Source organism: Dromiciops gliroides, chromosome 1, assembly GCF_019393635.1.
Source record: "Dromiciops gliroides isolate mDroGli1 chromosome 1, mDroGli1.pri, whole genome shotgun sequence".
Lineage (NCBI taxonomy): Eukaryota > Metazoa > Chordata > Mammalia > Microbiotheria > Microbiotheriidae > Dromiciops > Dromiciops gliroides.
Genome location: NC_057861.1, coordinates 136,770,404 through 136,778,102, shown reverse-complemented (window position 1 = coordinate 136,778,102; position 7,699 = coordinate 136,770,404).

Here is a 7,699-nt window from a genome sequence, read left to right as displayed (position 1 = left end):
TATAGGCCATACATGTGCAGTCACGCAAAATGCATCTCCATGCCAGCAACTGAAATTTTTTTATAGCACTTTGTTTTTAGAGGTGAGTCTAGTTTTAGAGAAGGTCTCTTCCTGGAATCCTGGAGATGGGGATACTGCAAATCTGCAAATCACATCAACTCACAGAGGAAGGGACGGGGTGTATAACCAGCTTCTCTTTTTTATGTGGGAAAGGTCCCATCTCTGATGTGTCTTTAATGTTTCAATATTCCCCCCTCCCCCAACTTCCCAGGATTCTAGGTCAGTGATTGGTGGGGAAGGAAGATGTAAGTTGCTGACTCTTCCCACATAATTTTGTTTTTTAAAGTGAGGCAATTGGTATTAAGTAACTTGCCCAGGGTCACACAGCTAGTAAGTGTCAAGTGTCTGAGGTCAAATTTGAACTGAGGTCCTCCTGAATCCAAGGCCAGTGCTCTACCCACTGCGCCACCTAGCTTCCCCCTCCTCCTGCCCCCCCATAATTTTGCTTTGGGATCTTTGAACCTTGTGATTGGTTGAGGGACAACCAGTTCCACAATGAACACATATAACATTTAGCCAAGGAAACCCATTTATCCCAATCAGTAGTAAAACAGAAACCAGAGAAAGTATGCATAGAAGAATATATAACAGATAATACAGAATGAGTTATTCCTAAATCTCATCCAAGGGGAAACTCCCTAAGTTTTCTAGTGTAGCAAGTTGGGGTTAAGGACACAATCGAGACTCCTGGATCCTTTCATAGCTTTCCAGAGTCCTTTCCTTCAGTAACCTGAAGTAGGATTGGCCTCTTCCATTTTCTCTCTTGAAACAGGAAGCTGGAAGCACTGATTGCACACCCCAGAGTGACTTGAAGCTTGAAGAGTCCTGCCTCTTACACAGGGAAGGGTATTTTTCTTTACCACTGAGGAGAGAGTCCCATACCATTGGATTTTGGGATTGGGGTTACACTGTGAAACATTCATCTGTAAATTTCCCAGAACCCACGGACTCATCCCTTTTACAAGTGACAATTAGTTCATAAACAATCTCATGGCAAATGAAGAACAAAGGTGCTATTGTTTTTGCTTGGTCTGAATTTGTGATTTTATTCAACTTTCCTGAGATAGTCTCCAAAATCGAAGGCCTGTTGTAAACAGAATAAACAGGTAAAAATTCACATAGGGCTCTTTGTTTATTATTTAATATACTGAACTGTTTTGTGTTTATAAGGTGAGTCAGCCAACAAAGTACTAAGATGTATGAATTTTATTAATACTGTATGAATTAGGGGCGGCTAGGTGGCATAGTGGATAAAGCACCAGCCCTGGATTCAGGAGTTCCTGAGTTCAAATCTGGCCTCAGACACTTGACACTTACTGGTTGTGTGACCCTGGGCAAGTCACTTAACCCCACTGCCCCATAATAAAAAAAAATACTGTATGAATTATCTTCCAAGTAATGTCAACTCATTTGTATTAAGAAAGAAGAGTTGCAGTAAAAATTGTAAATGGTGAATATCCTTATGTACATTATGAGAAGGGTCATAGCAGCCATAATCATTTTTAGATGAATTTGAGCTGTTCTAATGTAGCTAGCCCTGCCACGTGTACTGCAGGGAGATTAATCTGGTTGTAGTGTATGTAATGGCTTGAGGGTTGGGGAGAGGGAAAGATTGGAGGCAGGCAGAACACTTAGGTTATTGTAACAGTCCTGGTGAGACATGGTGAGGATGAAAACTAGGATGATAGCAGTGAGAATGCAAAGTAGGGGAGAGATCTGAGAGATGTTTTAGAGGTAGAGTTGGTTGGACTTGGCAACAAATTCGATGGTAAATGAAGAGGGAATTTGGGAGAGGGAGGAGCTAATGATACTGAAGTTTCAAACTTGGATGCAGTTGAAATTAGAGCAGAGTAAAGGAGAAAGACTGGAAGTCTGAGTTACAGCCTCAGAATCTGCCATCTATAGGGGATGGTTGGAGCTGTGGGAAGAGATGACAGTGAAAAAGAGTTGCAAATCAACTGATTTCACTTCAGCAAATATTTACTGAACTGGAGTGCACTATAAACCTTATAGGAAAATCATGGGATAGAGGAAGCATAATAAAATGAAAGGGATAAAGATTTATGAGTTCAAAAGTTCTAATGGATTAATCCCAATCCTGTGTACCAACTGAAAAGAACTAAGACCATTGTTAAGAAAAGAGGAAACAGCTGAGGACAGAACCTCTTTGTGCCTTGGTTTCATTATCTATAAAATGAGAAGGTATAAACAAATGGCTTTTAGTTCTAACTCTGGGGGGCAGTTAGGTGGTGAAGTGGATAGAGTGCCAGACATAGAGTTAGGAAGACTCCCTGAGTTCAAATATGGCCTCAGACGCTTACTAGGCCTGAACACACTTATCCCTGTTTGCCTCAGTTTCCTCATATGTAAAATGAGCTGAAGAAGGGAATGGTGAAACCACTCCCATATCTTTGCCAAGAAATTCCCAAATGGGGTCACAAAGAGTCAGACACAATTGAAATAACCCAAGAAAAACAACAAAAAAATTCTAAATCTAAAGTTATGATGATTCTATGATTCTTCTACGACATATCCAACAAGTGGCCCCCTGGCAGTTTTAACTTTCTCTCATCTCAGTCTTGACTTTTCTTGACTGAATCTGCTCTTACAGGGAAGGTTGCCTCTTGGATCTATGTCCTATATCAGACTCTTCTATCATGAAGCTAAACCTGTTTTTTGATCTTTCTGAGCCCAGGCTCCCTAAACTTCCTACATGTTATCTCCTCTTAAACTAGTCTTACTTCACATTTTCAACTTTGTACCAACTATAGGCTCCTTCCATTGAGCCTAAAACAACCTCCCCCTGCATTATTTCTGATTTTGCCCTATGAGGGAAAGCTGAGCAAATCTAATTTAATCAATCTTCCTTATGGCAGTCCTTCAAATTTTTTTTTTTAGCCCTTCAAATTTTCAAAAAAAATTTTTTAAAATAATTTTTGATTTTATGGTAGTAATGCAAATTAAACTTAAAGTAGGTCTTGATTTTGGGAGGAGGAGAACCCATTGTTAAACACTAAGTAACATACACTTGGACATGATTACCATTTTAAAGTAGTTGAAGTATAAAGAATACATGCTAAAAGTCTAGAATGGTTTGATTATTCCAAATTGCAACCCAGTTTCATTTTCCATGACGTAACATGAGAAATTTATCCTTGATTTGAACACTTTTCTTTCTCCTCTACAGAGTCTCCTGTTCATTTCTTTTCTTTCGTTTTTTTTTTTTTTTTTGTGAGGCAATGAGGGTTAAGTGACTTGCCCAGGGTCACACAGCTAGTGTGTCAAGTGTCTGAGGCTGGATTTGAACTCAAGTCCTCCTGAATCCAGGGCCAGTGCTTTATCCACTGCGCCACCTAGCTGCCCTTCCTGTTCATTTCTACTCATTGCTAACCAAAACAGCATTCAGGTTATTCAGGACCAAAAATGATGTCAATGCCCAGTGGAGTCTGGATGGGCCTGTCATTGTCCATTTAAGCTCCATAAGGCTGGCTATAAATGTCTATGACTGCTTCGTCAGCTTTCAGTTTAAGCAAAGCTTATTTCCAAGCCCTGAATTAGGAAGCCCAGGCACACATCAGCAGTACTTTGGCTAAACCACAATTCTAGGTTTAAACATAGGATAATTTTCTTAAGGTTTTAGAAATATTGGGTGGAGCTCAGTAATGGAAGAGTATAACATAGCTGCTGGTCACCTCCTACAGAACAACTTAGAATGCCACCCTGCACAGACCTAGGGACTGATTTTAGCATTGGCTTTTGCATATTTCAAGTCTTACATAAAACACTCATTTCCATTTCAAAGAAATAATGGTTAAGAGTAAAAGCAAGTCCCTTGAATTTTTCATTTCAAAGAGCACACTGAAAGACTTGTTAAACTTGACTTAACTTTCTTACGGTTGGGAGCGTTGAGCTGGTTTATTTATTTTTAATCCGTTAGAGAGCTACTTCTGGATCATGTGATTGGCCATATGCCAAGATTGGGTTTTTTCCCCACATACTACTTCATCCTAAAAAAAAAACAAACTAAAAAAAAAAAGACAGACTATATACTACAAATCTAAAGTATTTAAGGATGAATTCACAGGATTCAAATGAATCTCACGATAGAAGGGGAAATGAAAGGGTGTCATTAAAGAATGTCACTGTGGGCAGAAATGTATGTGGAAAGAGACAGAGGCTTTATTATAATGAGCTTTGTCTGGGAGGATTTATTATAATGAGCTTTGTCTGGGAGGAATGGGCACAATGGGAGACCACTTTCTCTGAGAAAAGATTAGAAAATGGAATAGAAGCATTTGGTGTTTACTGTCAAGCACTTTGCTGGGAGATGTGAATAGAAAAACAAGATGGTCCCAGCTTTTCAGGAACTCACATTCTTTTTAGGGAAGACAATGCACATAAGAAGGTTTAGCATCACACCGATGGAAAGGCTTAGTGGTCCTTTAGGTATATCAGCAGGTTAGATGGAAGCCCTCCTCAGGTCCTCAGGGATATATAATCAGAGACAGGATTAGCTCTCAGGTCCCTTTTGATATAAGAATCCAAGTCACCTACATTCATTGGTTCACTGTTGAAGACATGTCTGAAGTCAATGGACAGACCACTAGTATTAGAAATAGCTATATTTTCTAATACAAACAACCTGTGTTGACTTAAGACACACCTTTGATAATGAACTACTGTATCCTCGAATTAAGTGTCCTTGAATCTTACTTTTAGGAAAGTGACCTTAGAAGTTCCTCTCCAACTCTTCCCTAAAACATGAATTCTATCTACAATTTTTTTTAAAAAGGTCATCTATCCCTAATTGAAAAGCTCCAGTGATAGGGAACTCATTACCTTCTCAAGAAACTCATTATACTTTCAGACAGCTCTGTACTGGTTAAGTTCTTTTTACCTAACTGAAAATTGCCTTCCTTTAATAGCTTCTATCCATCAGCCCTGTGGGACCAAAAAAAATTGTTAACCTCTTTTTCCCCCCTTTATGATACCTTTCAAACACAACCTTCAAAAACCTTTAGTTTTCCTTCTCTAAGCTAAACATTTCCAGATTATTCAACTTATTCTCCACCGATGGCACCCACATTTTACTCTTATTTCATATTATGTACTTGCCTTCGTGTAATATCCATTCCAATAAAACTGTCACTACCTGGTTTTGTTACATGACATTCCATCTTCTACCGCTATGCCTTTGCTCAATTGATCAGGTGTCACCTCCTACATAGTTTTTTACTGAAACTTCCTATTGCTATTTTTCTTTTCCTCTTGAAATTTTGTACATATTTTGTATTTATTCAATGTAACTGTTGCATGTCCTAATAGAATATGAGGAGGGGTTGTTTTATCTTTGTATCCCCCGATGCATGTAGTATATGCATAATAAATGCTCATTGAATTGAATCATGTCAATATAGCCTTGAATCTTCTCATCTTTATCTCCTTTTCTAAGAGGTATGTCAATGTCATTCCTGAATGGAACACAATACTAAAGATATTGTTTGATCAGGGCAGAATAGGGAGTATAAATTCCTTCATTCTAGATACAGTATTTCTATTAATGCAACATAAGGTAGCATTTGCTTTTTGGCTATCACATCACATAGTTGATGTATACTGAACTCTTAATCCACTGACTGATCTTTTTTTTTTTTTAATTTTAATTGCTGCATAGCCATGTTTTGTACTTCTGCAGTTGGTTTTCTGAGTCCAAGTCCAAAACTATTTTACATTATTTATCCAAAGAAAATTTCACCATGTTAAATTTGACCTGATTCCAGCCTGTTGAGAAATTTTTAGTATCCCAGTTTTTTATCCATATTAGCTTTGTGACATTTGAAAATTTTATTGGTATGTTTGTTACATCTTCATCTAAGTAATTTAAAAACATTCATGAGAACAGAGCCAGAGCAAAAATGATACATACCAACAGAAACAGAATCATAAAACCTCAGATTTTGAGAATTGGGATCTCAGCAGATAGCTAGACTAACCCATACTTTAAAGAAACCCCCACTGTCACTTGAAGACCTCCAAGGAATGAGAACCCAACACACTTCTCAAAGCAGTCCACTCTTGCAAAGAGTTATGAAGTTTATTTTCTCCTCCTTTCCTGACCCCCCTAATACAGCTTAAATTTGCCTCCTTTTAACTTCTACTCATCACTTCCTGGTTTTATCTTGTGGAGATGAACAAACCTAGTACTTTCTCCACAGCCCTGCAAATTTTTGAATAGTTTTCATGTCTCCCCCTCTTTTCTCGAGGCTAACCCCTGATTTCTTCAACTGATTCTCACATGAAAAGAACTCAATGGTCAGGTGTAAATGCTTAAAAAAAGATAATTTAATGACTGGCTCTTCTGATTAGGAACTGGTTTCAGCATACCCTCGACTTTATCACTCTAGTTTCCTTCTTCTGGATTCTCTCCAATGATGGTGCCCTGAACTTAACACACAATATTTCAGATGTGGTCTGATGAGGGCTGAGTATACTCGAACAATCATCTAATTCCTAGAAGCTATTTCTTAATACAGTCCAAGATCATATTAATTTGTTTGGTTGACATTCTATATTGCTATCTCATATTGAGTTTAAAGATTGCTAAAATCCCTGGACTAAGGGGTTTAGCAATTTTTCTGTTAAGTTGGCACTTGGATATCCTTCTAATTCTTGAATTCTTTTATTTGGGTCATCTCCCCTACTAGATTTAACTGTAAGTTCTTTGAGGGGAGAGTTCATATCCTATTTATATATATATATTTTTAAGCAGTTTGTGTTAGAGTAGGGTAGACTGAAGTCTCAGTATTGCTTCGATATTACAGTGCTTGGTTTAGGTTTTTTTTTTTTTAATGACCATTTAAACAGAATAAAAGCTTTTATAACCTTAGTTGCAATCAGACAAAGCTTGTAAGGATGAGTCAAAGGGTTTAAGTAGGTGGGGTGGGGCAAATAAAGCAAGTGATTAGGAGAGACAAATACACTCCATCCAGATGGCAGTACAACAATTCCCAAGCAAGGGCAGAGCTAAGGAATGATTGGCAACCAGCAGTTTTAAGATCTTGACAAAGAGAAACAAATCAGGTGATCGATAATGCCCTCGGGTGCTGATCATTAAAACATAATTCTCCTTTCTTTGGCTCATCTTCCTCCTTCCAAATTCTAAATATAAGCATTGCCTAGGGTTCTGTTCTTCCCTTTTTTTCTCTGCTTTCATTTGGTGGGTCTTATGCATTCCTACCTCTTCAATTCTCACCATTAATAATTTCAAATCAGTCCAGACCCACATTTACCACTGCCTATTGGACAGATTCACCCGGATTACCTAGACTTCCTCTCCAAACTTGTTTCTCATCCTGATTTTTTCCACTTCTTAGTGGTACTACCAACCATTCCCAGGATAGACGCACATCATCTCTGACATTTTCCCTTTCTTTAACCCTCCCACCCCTAACCTTAAAATTCTGTGGATTGCATGAGTTGTCTCTAGCATACCTCTCATCCTCTTTACTCCTAATGCCACCACCTTTGTTCAGGCACAATACCTGGTAGAGCTCAGGATTAGAGTAAATTCTGGCTTTGCTATTTATAATTCTGTAGAGGTCACTTCATCTCCTAGCTCACTCATGTCCACAACTATAGT